The 16338-nt window shown below is 42.8% G+C and overlaps 1 non-coding gene across 1 annotated transcript; it reads right to left on the bottom strand.

Moving 5' to 3' along the window:
* Nucleotides 1-11384: 11384 nt before the first annotated feature.
* Nucleotides 11385-11491, bottom strand: LOC118852527. Its single transcript, XR_005010599.1, has one exon. It is a non-coding gene; the product is annotated as a U6 spliceosomal RNA (small nuclear RNA).
* Between the last annotated feature and the right edge of the window lie 4847 nt (nucleotides 11492-16338).

Genomic DNA, 16338 nt, shown 5'->3' on the forward strand with positions numbered 1-16338 from the left:
TCTAAAGTTACCTTCTGTTTGAAAGCATTTCAGGTAGGAAAAAATCAAGATTTGCAGGAGAAACCCTCAGTCCACTGAAGATGTTTACATGATTGCTGGAATAGTATGTAATCAAGGCACTATTAGCATTCTAGATTCAACCAGAGAGGATAAAAGACCAGGACCCAAGCTGCAGGCACTCTCTGTTTAGCTTAAGGCGCTGTAACCAAGGGCAATGTGAAGAGAGAAGCTTTGAGGAACAAACTGCCAGCCTGCCCTTAATAAAACATCTTCAGGATAAGCTTCAAGGCAGACAAAGTGTCTTTCATGAAAATGAGCCTTAAAAAGTTTGCTGTCCCACTAGACCTGTAGCATGGGGTCAGTTCCATTGAAAGGAGTTGACTTAGGGTTGTAATCCGGACCTGCGGAGTAGGAGCCTTGCTGTAACTAACCCAACTGAAGCAGGAGACATGTTTCTATTCATTGTAACCTGGTTTCGATGGTAAACAGCTTAAGAAGGAAGCTAGGAGAGGGTGCAGGGTCTGATGTCAGTTGTATGGCCCTGGTCAAGTCACTTAACCTTTAGTACTCTGTTTCCTTCTCAGGATAATAATAGAGTCTACATCCTGGGATGGTTGAGATAACATGTGTAAAGTGCTTTGAAAGCTTTAAAAGTGCCGTATGAATGCTAGCTATTATTAAGGAAAATTGTTGGTTGAAGTTGTTTCTCTCCCTCTCTTCTTTCTTTCCCCATCCCCTCTTTTTCCGAGGACCATGTCAAAGTTACTAACATAGTTTTGCAAAAGAAAACTCGGAGGACTACCGGGTACTAGTGACACGGCATTTTAGAAACCTCGATCGGCACTGTGAAGACCGCTTATGCTTTCTTTTCTCCCTTTCTAGTTCTGCAGCCAATTTCAAACTATAATTAAAAATAATACCACATTTGGGGTTGTGACTACACACCACCAGCTCAGCCAGCAAGAAGGTGAAAAACCCCATCCAGCAACTTGTACGTCACCCATCCAATTTTCCAGATTTGTTTTTATTAGAGCAACCATCTGTTTTGGCATCGCACGGACATAGCTTACAAGTCTTAGATGAACGACAGCAGGAGAGAGAAATTTTCTGGCTCTTAGGCATATTCCAGTTGAAATAATTATCGTAAGGCCTTGTTTACCCACAGCCAGTGAAGTGTTTCGTTATAAATAGAGCCTATTACAGTGGTATCTGCAAGGCTACTCTGTGCCTTTCTATTTGAAAAAAAAGGGGGGGTGAGGATAGGGGGGTGAGGGGGAAGATTTCATTCTCAGTTCTCTCCATTACTTGCAATGTACATTTCAGATCACAGACACACCCTATGGGAAAGTATAATAAAGCAGCAATATTTGTACTAACACTATCAAACCCAAAGAATAATATGCCCTTTGAGTCTAAGATTGACATCGTCAGAGGTTTCCCATCACCCCGTAGCTAACATTTCACTAGAAGCTGGAACAGGGGCCCGCACCCTCTATCAATATCAGGAACTGGGAGAATGGACAGAGATTATGTGGGAGGAAATGTAACGGTCCTTGGAGGCCTCCTTCGTCCTCCAGCTGGAGTCCACCAAAAACATGTCCCCAGCAAGGCAAAGAGGCCCCTCTGTTTTTTTAAACAAGCCTGGATGAATTAATAGACTTGCTTCAGGCAGGAGTAGACCTAAGCCCATTGGCCACACATCTCCTGACACCCCATGGGGGAAGGACTTATGAAGCCAATGTGAAGGAGAGCTGGTCTGGATTGTTGCAGTGGATGGGATGGTGGTCTGATACCTTGGTTGGCTCTGATGAAAGGACACAGAAGAAAGAATGAGGGCAATATCTCATCTCAGAAGTGAGATATTTTAGCCCTTTTAAGATTTATGTGTGTAGACAAATGATCAATGGCCAGGTCACATGAGCAGGAGGGGCTCCAAGTAGGGGGCAACCTTACAAGGCCATCAAACCTTTCTTAGCCTTTTCAATTGACTGAGACCCTGAAAGACCTTGACACTGAGATCTAGAAAAAAGACCCAAATTAACATCAGGGCCTCTTCTCCAATTCAAACACTGGAAAGTACCATGCAAGGATTTGGGTATGAGGAATGAGAGAGAACCACTCAGACAGCAGCCCACCTTCATTTAAATTGGCCACACAGCCCACTACTCAATGGATGTAGGTTGGCTGGGATCAATCCTTAGTCAAAGATGGAACCACAGCCTGTTAGGGACTGTCTGGCAGCTTGGTGTGTGGAAGGAGAGAGGATGCTGGATCTGGAGTCATGGGACCCAGGTTCAAATTTGAACCCTTCCACTTTTTAGCACCTATGTGGTGATAGTGGGCAAGTCATTGAACCTCTCTGGGGCTGTTTCCTCATCTAGAAAATGAGGGAGTTAGACTGGATGTCTCTTGTGGTCTGAGTCAAAGAAAAAGGAAATAAATAAGAATGCCCTCCCCTACCCGCAGAGGTTTAGCTACTGGTGTTATTACCCAGGCTAATTTTAAAAGATATTTCAACGTACCCTCTTCCCTTCTATGGGGTCTTTTTCTTTTCACTCTCTACAATTTTTCCCTGATGATTTCGTCAGCCTCCATCATCGTTATATAGATGGCTCCCAAATCTATATATTCAGCTGTTATCTAGGGCAGCGAGGTAGTGCAGTGGTGGCCTGGGCCTGAAGTCAGAAAGATCTGAGTTCAAATTCAGTTTTAGACAATAGTAGCTGTCTGACCCTGGGCAAGTCATGTAACCTCAGTTTCTTCACCTCTCAAATGGGAATAATAGTAGTCCCTGCCTCACAGGGTTGTGGTGAGGACCAAATGAGATTGCAAAACACATGCCTGGCACATAGTAGGTGCTTAATAAGTGAGTTTCCTTCCCCTGTTTGCTAGTCCTACACTAACAACTACCAGTTGGGTTGTCTCCACTATCCCCAGCTTGGCCAAGATGGAGCTCATTTCATTCCTCCTTCCCATTGCTAGAAACTCCTCTCCTGCAAACTTCCCTGTTGTTGTTCATGGCCACACTACCTTACTAGTAGCTTCAGTTGGTAAACTGGAGTCAACTTTGACCTCTCCCTCTCTCACAGCCTTCAGATTCAATCCCTTGCCACGTGTGTTTAATTCTGCCTCTAATGTCTCTCCCATCTGTCTCCTCCACTCACACCTTTTGTCTGGACTGTAGCGACAGGCTCATACTAGGTCTCCCTGGCTTCAGACTATCCCCTCTCCAATCAATTCTCCACGAAGCTTCCAAACTGGCATTACTAAAACAACGTTCTGGCCGTGTCATTATTCCCCCAAGAAAATGCGATAGTTCCCTACTGAATATAGAAAAAATACCAGACAGTCTTTAGCCAGTAAAGATCTACATAATCTGACACTTCACACATCCTTTTTTTATTATTAAATATTTATCTTATTTTATTTCTGTTACATTTGAGTTCCAAGCTGTTTCTCTCCCTCCCTCCCAACCCAGCACTAGAGAAGGCCAACATTTGACGCAGATATTTATGTGAAACCATACAATACATAATTCCATACGTCAGTTCTCTCTCTGGAGGTGGGTAGCATCTTCTTCATAGGTCCTTCGTAGTTGATTTGAATATTCATATAACTCAGAATAGTTTAGTCATTCACAGTTCCTCCTTGAACAATATTGCTGTCATTGGATACAACATTCTCTTGGTTCTGCTTGTTTCACTCCTCATTATTTCATGCAAGTCTTTCCGGGTTTTCCTAAAATTAACCTGCCTTTCATTTCTTACAGGGACAGTGGTGTTCCATCACAATCATTTAATTCCAGTTCTTCGCCACCACAGAGACAGCTGTTACAAATGCTTTAGAACATACGTGTTCTTTTCCTTTTTCCCTGATCACCTTGGGAAACAGGCCTGATAATGGTACTGCTGAGTCAAAGGTTATGTTCATGGTTTAATAACTTTTGGGGCATAATTCCAGATTGTTCTCCAGAATGGTTGGATCAGTGCACAGTTCTACCAACATTATATTAGTGTCCCAATTTTTCCACCTCCCCTATAATGTTTGTCATCTTCCCCTTCTATCATTTTATCCAATTTGATGGCTATAAGATATCTCAAGGTTGTTTTAATTTGCATTTTTCTAATCAACAATGATTTAGAGCCTTTTTATATGAATATACATACATATATATATAAAACTTTGATTTCTTCCTCCCAAAACTGCCTGGTAATATCATTTGACCACTTATCAATTGGGGAATGATTCATATTCTTATAAATTTGACAAAGTTCTGTGTATATTTGAGATATGAGGTCTTTATCCAAGAAACTGTCTACAAAATTCCCGCCCCCCCCCCCACACCGCCCTCCATTTTCTACTTTTCTTCTTGGCTACATTGATTTTATTTATACAAATCCCTTTAATTTAATGTAATCAAAACTATCCATTTTATATTGTTTAATGTTCTCTGACTCTTGTTTATTGCATAAATTCTTCTATCTATAAATCTGATAGGTAACATGTTTCATGTTCTTCTATACACATCCTTGAAAAAAATTTTTTTTCAATTAAAAAGTCTATTTTCTTCCCTCCCACCATTCCACTCCAATGAGAAAGAAAGAAAAACAAAACCCTTGGGACAATACATAGTGAAGTTCCCGCTGGGTCCTAAAAGATGTCTCCTTCTGCACCTGGAGTCCATCAGCTCTCTGTCAGCAGGTAGATGCTTCCAGTTCAATGATGCTTCACCATCAGACCTTTGGTATCATGGCCAGTCATTGCATTGATCAGGCTTCTCAAGTCTTTTACTCTGTTTTCTCTACAATGTCATTCTTTTTGTATAAGTTGCCCTCCTGGTTCAGTTACTTTACTTTGCATGAATTCATATGAGTCTTTCTAGTTTCTCTGAGACCATCTACTTCATCATCTCTCATGTGCTATTCCATTACATTCATATCCACAATTCGTTCAGCCACTCCCCAATTGATGGGCATAGTTTCTATTCTTTGCCCTCACAAAAGAAGTTGCTATAAATATTTTTGTTCCTAAAAAAAAAAAGAGGTCTTTTTCCTCTTTCTTTGATTTCTTTGGAAGGAAGGAAATAAGCATTTATTAAGTCCCTACTGTGTGCCAGGTACTGAGCTAAGCACTTTATATATATTAGCTCATTTCAATTCTGGAAAGTAGGGGCTATTAATATCCCCATTTTATAGTTGAGGAAGCTGAGGCAAACAGAGGTTGTGATTTGGCCAGGTTCACACAACTACTAAGTGTCTCCTCATTTCCAGCTTATAGAATACTTAGTTCCCTTAAAAGTCCAGCTGAGGTGCCACCTCAGACCGTTCCCGATTCTTTGAAGGGTTAGCAGTCTCTCTCTTTTGAAATGACTTCGGATATTTTTTGGTATGTATTTATCCAGAATATAATCTCCCTAAGAGCTCTCCCTGGTAGAACATAAACATCTTGGTAGCTGGGCTTGGTTTGTTTTTGTCTCCCCTGCCTCTTCTTTGTATACCCATCCCCAAGCGCAGAGTCTTACATACGGCAGGCACACAATCAATTCTTGTTGCATTGGCTTGAATGTCAAGGGCAGTTTTGCAGAGATGGGGGCAAGACAGAAGAAAAGGCATAGTTTCCATATTGTAGACCATCTGTACAGACAAAAAGTCTCATTACATAGGTTATAGTAAAGGGAAATCAACCAACTTAGAGATACAACTGAAGGCTGCCTCGGTAAAGACAGTCACTAACCATTATGGCAAAGAACTTGCAACAGAAGCAGGCTACCAGCATAACCCTAAATGTACAAGATGTTTGCAAGCAGCATTTACTGTCTGGGAAACTTCCCCTCCTACATTTGTGCAAGTATTCTGTGGTAAGAGGCTTAGCAATTGGAGAAAACAATGCGACTGAAAACGCCTTTGGAAAGCCAACACAAAGCTGGACAATGCCCATCAAATATGCTTATTGGAGAAACTGAATATAATGAAGGTAGCAGGACCCTGCTACCTACATCAGAGGCCAGATGAAATAGAAGTGGTGCCTAGCTACCCCCAGACAAAAGGCTGTGTGTTTACTGGGAAAAACTGACGATTCATCTGATCAAAGGCTTGAATGCCCACTCTGAGATGGGCATTCTGCTAAGCCCTTGGATACAGGGGTTAATCAGAGAAGAAGCCTGTCCCTCTGACCTCACAGAGCATACCCAGGCACACTCGACAAACTCATACAAAGCAAGACAACAAAGGACCCAGGAACTAAACACACTCCACGTATCACATGAGGTTTTTGTCCAACAGGCAGGCAACACTTTACATGGGCATTTTTAAAATGTTCTGCCTCATTTTTTCCTCTTCAAAAAGGGTTTTGTTTCCTCCACCATTATCGTGGATTTAGTTAGTAATAGAGTTTGAGCTAGTTGGGGGCAAAAAGGGAATTTCCCGTTCCAATCTCATTGTTTTTAGAGAGTGCTGGGACCAATGGATGGAAATTACAGATTTCAGTTTAATATAAGGAAGCACTTTCTAACAATGAGAACAAAAGGTCTAATCAGATGGTAAGGGCCACATCAGGGATGGATTTCTATATGGACGGAAGATTGGACTAGAATAATAGCGTTTTAGATTTGAAAGGCACTTCAGAAGTTATCGAAAGTTTCTTCTAACTCTAAGATTCTATGAATTGGACCAGAAAGGTCCCTTCAAAATTCCGTAAAGTGACTTGCCTAATATCACAGAAGGAGTAAGCAGAAAAAATTAGGATTTGAATCTAGGTCCTCTGACCCCAAATCCAGGACTCTGGCTGCTGTACCAGGGCTGGGGGTGGGGAAGAGACACACAGACAGACACAGACACAGGCACAGAAAAAAACAGGGACTGAGAGAGAAAAGGCGTTCAGAGAAAGGGGCATATGTTCTTTGAGAACAGAGAAAGAATACTAAATGAAAAGACATGGAAGACAAGAGCCTCAAAGGAAGGTCAGTGATTGCTGCAGGGAGGGGAATCATTACTGATGAGAGCAAAAGGAAGTCAGAGGGTTACTGCTAACCCAGAGCCTCTAGGCTTGGAGTTCAGATTATTGGTCAGTTCTCTGCCAACGCTGTTTGCCTCGGGCCTCTTTAGCTCAGCTTTAGAAGACCTGGCAGAAAGAAAGATCCCAAAAATGGGGGTAAATTGTGTTAACATTAAAAAGAAAGCATCTTTGTGTGCTTCTGTGAAACAGCACACTTCCATTTGACTGCTTTGGACTGGGGGAGAGAAAGGAATTGGCATTTATTAAGCAGCTACTAGGTGCCCAGCGCTGTGCTAAACACTTTACAAATATTCTTTCATCTGATCCTCACAACAGCCACGGGAGATTTTTTTTTTTCATAACTTGAATTTCTTCCCTCGAGAACTGCCTCTTCATATCCTTTGGCTATTTATCAATTGAAGTTAATAAATGCTTGGCGAGTGAATAAATGAATGAATTTATCAGAGATCGAGCAGACAGATTAAAGTAATTTTTGTCACAAGATCATAAATTCAAAGCCAGATTGGATCTTGGATGTCAATGAAGACTGACCCTCTAACTTTCCATCTGAGAAGAAGGAAGCTCAGACACAGAAGCAACTTGTTCAAGGTTGTCCAGCTACTGAGGGGCAGAACTAGGATGTGAACCATGACCCCTGACTCCACATCCAATGTCTTTCCTCTGGGCCACGCTTCTATTTCAGCCAAAAACAAATTTAGAGAATTAGATCAGCATTGATAATAGTACTGGCCAATGTTTATGTTACATGTGCCAAGCACCGTGCTAAGTGCTTTACAGCTATTATACTGGATTCTCACGACAACTGTGGAAGGCAGAGGCTATCCTCATCCCCACTTTACAGATGAGCAAACTGAGATAAACAGAGATTAAGTGGTTTCAGCAAAGGTTTATAGGGATTTTCCCTCAAATGTTACCCAGCAGGGTTCCCACCATCTGAAAACGCCAGTTTTAACCTAAAATTATTGTTATTGTGGTTAAGCCTTTTCCTCATGACTATCCTGTGAGAGGGGAAGTGCGTCATCCCCACTTTGACAGATGAGGGAAGCTGAGACTCAGACGGAAGGAAGTGACTCGGCCCCGTCACATAGCTAGTAAGCGTCCAAAGTGGAATTCCAATCTGGATCTTTTCCCCAATCCAAATCTAACCAACTCTGCTGCCTCTCTCTTCCAGGCAAATCCACAAATGTGTATGAAGTGCTTACTATGGGCCGCGTGCTGAATTAACTAAAATGGGAGAATTCTGAACAAGATAACTATGGGGAGGTAAGGGAAGGACCTTGGTGGGAAGAATGGGGATAGAATTAGCATGGGTGTGGGGGGGGGGGTGGGGGTAGGGTGTTCACTGGAGTGGAAGGGTTTCTGAGCATACGTTTTCAACTATAAAAATGATAGGAAACTCCTGGAATGTCCATAGAAACCTCAAAGCAACTACTTCTTATAAATTCTTCCTTGTTGGTAATTGGGGGAAAGTTAGTGATTTTACTAGAACGAGACTTTTGTTACAACATTTTTATACAACCTTTTTTTCAACACACACACACACACACACACACACACACACACACACACGATTGCAGATCACACTTCAAGGAAATTATCAAGGTACCAAAAAGATGTCCACTCATAAACCCAATGAAGCCAGAGTTTTGACAATTTAATTAAGTAGTGAGAGGTAGCCACCTAACCAAGTACTTCATTAAATTAAAGGCTAATGAAGAGAGAAGAATACTCTCTGCAAAGAGGCTGAGGGTCAGAAGGTCTCTAAAGAGAGAGAGCCATCCAAGTTCCCTCCTCCTCCACCCTTCACAACCCAAATGAAACCCCAAGTGGCTGAGCAGACCTGCCCCAGACAAGATCACAGCTGGAAATTGCTCCTTCCATATCTTGACATAGGGTGGGTGCCAGGTTGAAAACCAAAGTATATGCCTTCTTCAGTGTTGGGGGAGAAGTCTAGTTTCTAGGTAATTACAGGGTATTCTTTTTCCTCCTTTCTGTTCATGTCATTATTCCTATTATATCAGAAATGGACCACTTTATCTGCTATTAGACATTGGGTAGGAAAAGAAGCTTCAGTGTTATCGGTGGTTTTATATTATCCACTCACTCACAGACCCCAGAAGCAGGAGCAATCCCTAGTCAATCCGTGCTCGGTGGTTATTGACCCGATCAATCCTCCTCACAACTTGGGTGCATTTTCTGTGCCATCCCAGGAACACTTCCAGGAATCTGTGACTGTGAAAGCCACCTGGGCACGCTCATCACAAAACCAGGGGAGGGACACAAAGTATAAGCACGGCGTTGGTTATCACGTAGGACAAGGTCATAACGCCACATCCAGGTGGTTTAAGTGCTTATTAGGACTATAATATATAGGGCATGGTATAGATATTTTTATACTATGCGATTTTTAAGAACTTGCTTTCTAATTGTGTGTGTGTGTGTGTGTGTGTGTGGTATCAACATGAATCATTTCCCCTGTAGTTTTGTTCTGTGGTAAAGTACTCTTTAGTTCCTGGGGCCCCTGAAAAACAAAATGATGTACTTATTTCCTGAAGTCTTTTAAGAAAAAAAAATGTTTTTAAAGGAATGGTTCTTCTCTCCAGCATTTCTTCACATAAGAACTGAACCCAGGATACTAGGATCCTCGTTTTAGTTCTGCTGTTAACTGTGTGGCCTTGTGTGCTTCTTCAGGGCTGGTTGTAGACGAGATGGTCTCTGAACCTGGTTCTGGGCCCTTATGTTCATCTATGACCTCCTCTCCCGGTATCATCCATTTATATAGATTTGTCCACCCACGACTGTAGAGAGCAAACTTATCTGTGAGACATCGTGGATAAAGCACTGATGCCGAGAGTTTTCTCCTAAGAAGTGAGGGACTAATTCTCTTCAGCCCTGATTTTGTGATCTATGGGAAAACATGACAATATGGTATAGTATCAAAAAGACCAGGACTTAAGTCTCACATCTGACACATTCTGGTCCTGGGATACTCTTTGTTAATGCAGAAAAGGTACTGACCTGCATTGGAGGAAGGAATTTCCTCTTCTTGAAGTTTTCTCTATCACCTGATTATAGGTCCTGTCCTTATCCTCTTAGGAAAATGCTAGATTAATGGTAATTATTATCATCTCTGTCCTTTTCTACTTCATGCAGTTGTTACGAAAAGCATTTAAGTCCCATTTTATTCAGTGCATTCTTAGGCCTTTTATCTTGGTTTGGTTTTTTTTTGAAAGTTTTCTTGGTGTCTCTTGTTTTTGTAGCACCACCATTTTGTGACACCTGGTTCTGCCTCGGACTCTAGCTTTTATAAGCAAGAAGATTGCATCTGAGGCTGCATACCTGACTCTACATCTGCAGTCTCCCTCCTCATTACTGGGAAGGAAATAAATTTCATCAATTCTGCAGGACTGAGAATAGTCACTACTGTGAGAATCCCACTGCCTTTTACTGGCATTTTTATTGACAGTTTGGTAATTATTGTGTACAGAGCTCTCCTGACTGCTTCCTTGGTGATGCATAATTAGTTCAGATGAAGCTTTCCATATTTCTTCAAATTCTTCATATTCACTGTTCGTTTCAGAGCAGTGATATCCTATTACATTCAGCACACCATAATTTCTTCAGCCATTCCCTACATTGTTTCGAATTTTTTGCTGAGAATCATTGCTACAAAAATGTTGGTGTATATGGAAACTCTTCCTCTCTCTTCAACGTCCTTAGAGTAAATGCCGGATAGTAGGATCGCTAGGTCAAAGGGTATGAGCAGTGGGATTTTTTTCTCATATAATTCCAAATTGTTTCTAAAAAGACCAGACTGATTCACAACACTGCGAAGTGTAATTGTGTAAACGTGTGCCTCTAGCCACAGCGCCTTGCAGGCCACCTATTTTCATCCATTATCATTTCCACTTGGGGGAGGGGTGAGATTAAACCTCAGGACTGTTTTAATTTGCATTTCTCTTATTATTAGTGATTTGTAGCAGTCTTTCATACGGTTGTTAATAGTATGTAATTCTTCTTTCAAAATAATTTGTTCTTATCTTTTGACCATTAATCTACTGGGAAATGCCATTTGGTCTTATATATTTGTGTCAATTCCTTATATATCTTAGCTACCAGACTTATCAGAGATATTGGATGTAAAGATTTTTCTCCACTTAATTCATGCTCTTTGTGCTCTGGCTGCATTGATTTTTTTGTGCAAGCTTTTTAATTTTATATAATCAAAATTGCCCATCTTGTCTTTTGTGGTCTCCTCTATCCCTTGTTTGTTAATTTCCTCCTAGCCTGAGCTGTGAAAGGTATCTCTTTTCCTCCCTTAATTTTTTTATGTGATGTGACCTTTTATGTTTGGGCTGTGGATCCATTTGAAAAATATGGAATGCTTCACAAATCTGCTTGTCATCCTTGCACAGGGGACATGCTAATCTTCCCCGTATTGTTCTGATGTTAGCATATGGGCTGTCAAAGTAAGCCCCTCTGACGCCCCTTCTACTAGTCCTTATCCTGTTTTCCTCATTCTGCTGGGGAGCTAACGTTCTCGGGGGAGAGGCAACATGGTGTGGAGAAAACCATGCCCAATCTGGATTTGAAGGTTCCTTAGAGGCAGGGCCAGTGGTTTCTAATCTTGTTAGGTTAATACAAAAAAAATCTGCATTTCATATAGTCCAACAGACATACCTGGAGCACTAGTGACAGGCACTGTGTTCCAACCCTGGAGATACAAAGAAAAAATGGAAACAACCCCTACCTTCAAGAAGTTTCTATTCTGCTGGGAAGCTTATAGTCTTAGTGGCAGAGACGGTGGGAAAAGTTGAAGGAACCCTGGATCCCAATTCAAAGGACCTAGCTCTGCTCCTTAACTGCCTGCGTTACCTTGGACAAGTCACTTAAACTGTCCAAGCCTCAACCTATTTGTAAAGAGAGAGGATATGGCCTTCTGCCTCTTAATCCCAATCATGACTATTGACTCGCCTGTAGGAAGACATAGAGGTTCTGAACCTCAGGCTGGTAGGCTTGGTTTTGGGGTTTATTTTTTTAATATTTTGATAGTTGCATTTTACTATAATTGGTTTTTTCTATGTAGGTCATTTTATGCATTTAAAAATGATTTTGAGAAGTGACCCCATGGACTTCCCCCAGCTGATGGTCCAATGGCTTCGGGACACAAAAGTGAGGAACTCTTGGTCCAAAGAGTCTATTTACAAAGCTTTCTTAGCTGTCACATGGAACAGGATGGTGTGTGTGTGTGTGTGTGTGTGTGTGTGTGTGTGTGTACGTATGTTTCTCATTTGCAGGGAAATGTAGGTTATTCCTGGTAACAGATAGTTTATCTAGTATTCCCCACCTCCCTACTATCTCTGTTCTAGCCAAATTGGATTACCAGCTGTTTCTCGAAGTCTTTGTTCCATATCTTGCCCTGGGAAGGCATTTGTTCAAGCAGCCCCCACACCTGTAGTGAGCTGAAGGGGCCCCTCAGAATCCCTAGCTTCAAGGCTCAAATCAGGTGTCTCCTCCTGGGAAGTCTGTACGGACCCACCCCCACTCCCCAACACTCTCTTCCTCCTCCAATTACCTGACACGTGCTTATATGCCCACTGGTTGTCAGACCACAGGAGAATGCCAGCCCCCCAATTTGCACAGGGTAGGTACTTCATGGGTCTTAATTGCAACTCCACCCCTCCTTTTGGCCAGTGATGTCAATCGGTTTTTAACTGCAGGGGCAGCCATGGTGGGGTATAATTTATCATTGCCTCTTCAAGGGGCGTGGAATGAAACCCAGAGCTGGTTAATTTGCGTTTCTTATTATTCCTGATTTGAAGCAGTGTTTCATGAAGTTGTCAATAGTTTACTATTCTACTTTTGAAATAAGTTTGTTTCCATATTTGGACAGTTCATCTATCAGGAAATGGCTCCTTGGGCATATCTCTCTGTGTTAATTCCCTGTAAAAGCGTAAAGGGCCATGATTTAGAGTCTGAGAAGAGCTGGGCTCATACTCAGCCTAGGACAGTTATTGGCTATGTAACCTCCAGCTTGTTGCCCTCCCTTGGGAACATGGGAACAAAAAACCCTGGCCTGCCTGGCTTACACAGGGTTGCTGGGAGGGTCCTGGCTGCTTACCTGCTGCATCCCCTAAGTAGAAACTAAACCCCCAGAGGGCAGGAACAATTGGGTTTTTGGTTTTGGTTTTTGGATCCCCAGTGCCTAGCTTCACTCCTTGTATGTTGGAGATGCTTAATAAACGATGGTTAAATTGACTCATCAGATCATCCTCTTAAAGAGGAGAGGTATCTTAAAGGTTGTCTGGCCCAGGGGTCCTTAACCTGGGCTCTGTAACCTTGGGTTTTTTGGTTTTTTTTTTTTTGTTTTGAGCATTTTGCTGACTTCATTTCCATGTAATGCATTTCCTTTATGATCCTGTGTACTTTGTTTGACGCTGTTATAGCCATCATTCTGAGCCAGGCATAGTGGCACACCCCTGTAGCGCTTGCTGCTGGGGCAGGGTAAGAATCTCGGATATAGGCCACCAAGGCTTAGGGTGAGAGCAGGCCCAGAGAGAAGTGTGTGCCCAAGAGCATGCAAGATTCAGACTTAGGCTTTCTGAAGCTCGATTCCATGCCCTTCCCATCACGCCATGCTATGCCCCCGTCAAATGAAATAATAATGTAAAGTGCCCTCGGATTACTTCAAAGTCCAGCCCAAGCACTGCCTTTACACGAAGACCTGCTCTCCTCAGACTGACTGAGAGGGGGTATGCCTGAACACAGAGATCATGCATGGTTTGGTTAGGGGGAACATGGTGGCCTCCCCGATGACCTTGTCCCCTGTGCGAAGGTGTGTATGTGTGTGCACGCACTCTCGAGCGTGTGTGTGTGTGTGTGTGTGTGTGTGTGTGTGTGTTCAAACATGTATGCGCACAGAGTGGGGGGTGGGGGTCTCCTCCACAGAATTTAAGCTGCTGGAAAACAAAGAGGCCCCTGGTACTTTGGGGCTTATGGATGGGTACAAAGTGCCCTGTTAAATTAGGAGGTAAGTAAACTCCTCTGTAAGGTGTTGCAACAATTCGGCTGGCAGCTGTTACGGGGGCAAACGACAACAAGAAGAACACCGCCGGCACAGGTTCCTGTGATCTGCTTTACTCAGGAAAGCAACATTAAGGAGCTAACAATCTTCCTTTAATCCAACATATACATACAAACTCACTTAGTTCAGAAGGAAAAGCCAGCACCCTGAACTTCAGAGCAAATACAAACAAGTTACAAACATACACAACATAAACAGATCACAATTCATAATTATCAAGAAACCATCAACATCTGGATGGACGAGCCGGGGAGCTCTTATGGCGGCTGCCCAAAGTCCAGGAGTGAGAGCCTCAAGGGAGAATGCCAACCTCTGGGTTTATATATCTCGTTCAGGAGCAAAGCCCACGTGACCTAAAATCGTCACAAAAATGTGACTTAAACCCACGTGGCCTAAAAGCCTCTGATGTCACAAACATGTCACTCAAACCCATGTAGACTAGGCTTTCCCTTGAGGCAAGGAGGTCATGAAGGACTCCTAATTTAATCAAGGAAACAAAGGCCGGACTTGTCAAGGGCACTTGGTTAAATAAGTGCTAAAAAACTGTAAAAAGATCTCACCTTAATTAATATTACGTAAGGAGGGGAATGAAGCTTTCACCTGTCCTTGTATCCCCTTCCACCGCCTGCACAGTGTCTGGTATACAATAGATACTAAATAAATGCATGTGGCTTGACTGATTGACAGAATCCTCCCCAATCATCTCGTAGTTGTGTCCCTTGATCTCGATTGCTTTCTTCTATTTATTTTGGTAGAGTCTCTATAAAGCAGCACAGTAGCCTGAGCCCAAAAGTCCTGTGTTCTAGCCCCTCCGTGGACATACAGAGGTCACAGGGCCCTGCAGGGCAGGCGTTTCACCTCCATGGCAGATGATGCTCTAAAACTCTCCAAGTTGCCAAAGCTTCCCATTATCCTGGATACACTTCATTTGCACAGGGTTGTCCTCCATGAGAGCTCCTCAAGGGCACAAAATGTCTTTTTGCCTCTTTGTATCCCCAGTGCTTCACACAGTGCCTGGCACATAGTAGGTGCTTCATAGATGTTTATTGACTGACTGGCCTGCATTGGTAGAGAGTTGTGCCCTGCAGTTTTCTAACCAATGAAATCACAAGTTCAGGCACCACCCCATATTTCTACATGTACCTGTTGTCTCCCTTATTAGAATATAAGCTCCTAGAGGGCAGAAATTACTGTTTTTTGTCTTTGTATTGCCAGCACCTGACATAGTGTGTGCATGACACATAGTAGGTGGTCAACGAATGCCTGCCAACATATTCAGTGCTTTTAACCACTCTGTTCCATTCTAGAACGTAAGTTTTCTGAAGCCAGCAATGGTTTTACTTTTGCTATTTAATTTGGGTATTGTCAGAGCCTTGAAGTCAACCAACAAACATTTATTGAGTGCTTACTGTATGCCAGGCATACACTGAGGAGACACAAAAAGGCTACTTACATTCTCCACCCTCAAGGGCACCATTTTACTGGGAGATACAAACATGAAATAACCCAGTATCTGTGAGATTTCTGCAAAGTGGACAGAAGGCAAACCCTGAGGCAGAGGCACAGGCGCCCAGGCACAGGGAAAGGCCTCTTGCACACGGTGAGTTCAGAGCTGTCTTGAAAGACAGTGTGCCTGGTACATAATGAACACCAATTAAACGCTTGCTGGTGGATGGTTTTAAAGCTGGGTATCAAAGTAGGGTCTCTGATTTTAAAAAGGTAACGATTTCAATGTGATTGGTTTCCTTTGAAATTGTATTTTAAGCCGTTATTTTTGATCCTTATTCTGAGGAGTCCATAGGCTTCACCAGACTGATGGCTGGTGGGTTCCACCAGAGGGTTCCAAAGCACAAAAACCATCAAGAACTTGGGCTTATAAGGATTCTAACCAGTCTTGTACAGTGCTGGGAAGCCAGTTTGTGGTTAATAAATGCTTCTAGGTGGGTTGCTTGAAAGCCTTCCATTCGTTCACAGAATGGCAATGCGCATTTATTAGACACCTACTGTATACCAGTTACTGGGGATACACAGAAAGGCAAAGCCACAGTCCTTGCCCTCAAGAAGCTCACAATCTAAGAAAAGAAACAATTAAGCACACAAGAGACAAAAACAGGGGAAGCGGGAGCCCACTCTAGCTGGGTCTGGGGGAAGCCTGGGGAGCACAGTTGGGGTAGGGGTGGCGTGTCCCAGGCCTGGGGGCTGAGCCAGGGGACCACCACGTGCAGGAAGGTAAGAAAAGT

The sequence above is a fragment of the Trichosurus vulpecula genome, chromosome 5 (assembly GCF_011100635.1).
Source record: "Trichosurus vulpecula isolate mTriVul1 chromosome 5, mTriVul1.pri, whole genome shotgun sequence".
Lineage (NCBI taxonomy): Eukaryota > Metazoa > Chordata > Mammalia > Diprotodontia > Phalangeridae > Trichosurus > Trichosurus vulpecula.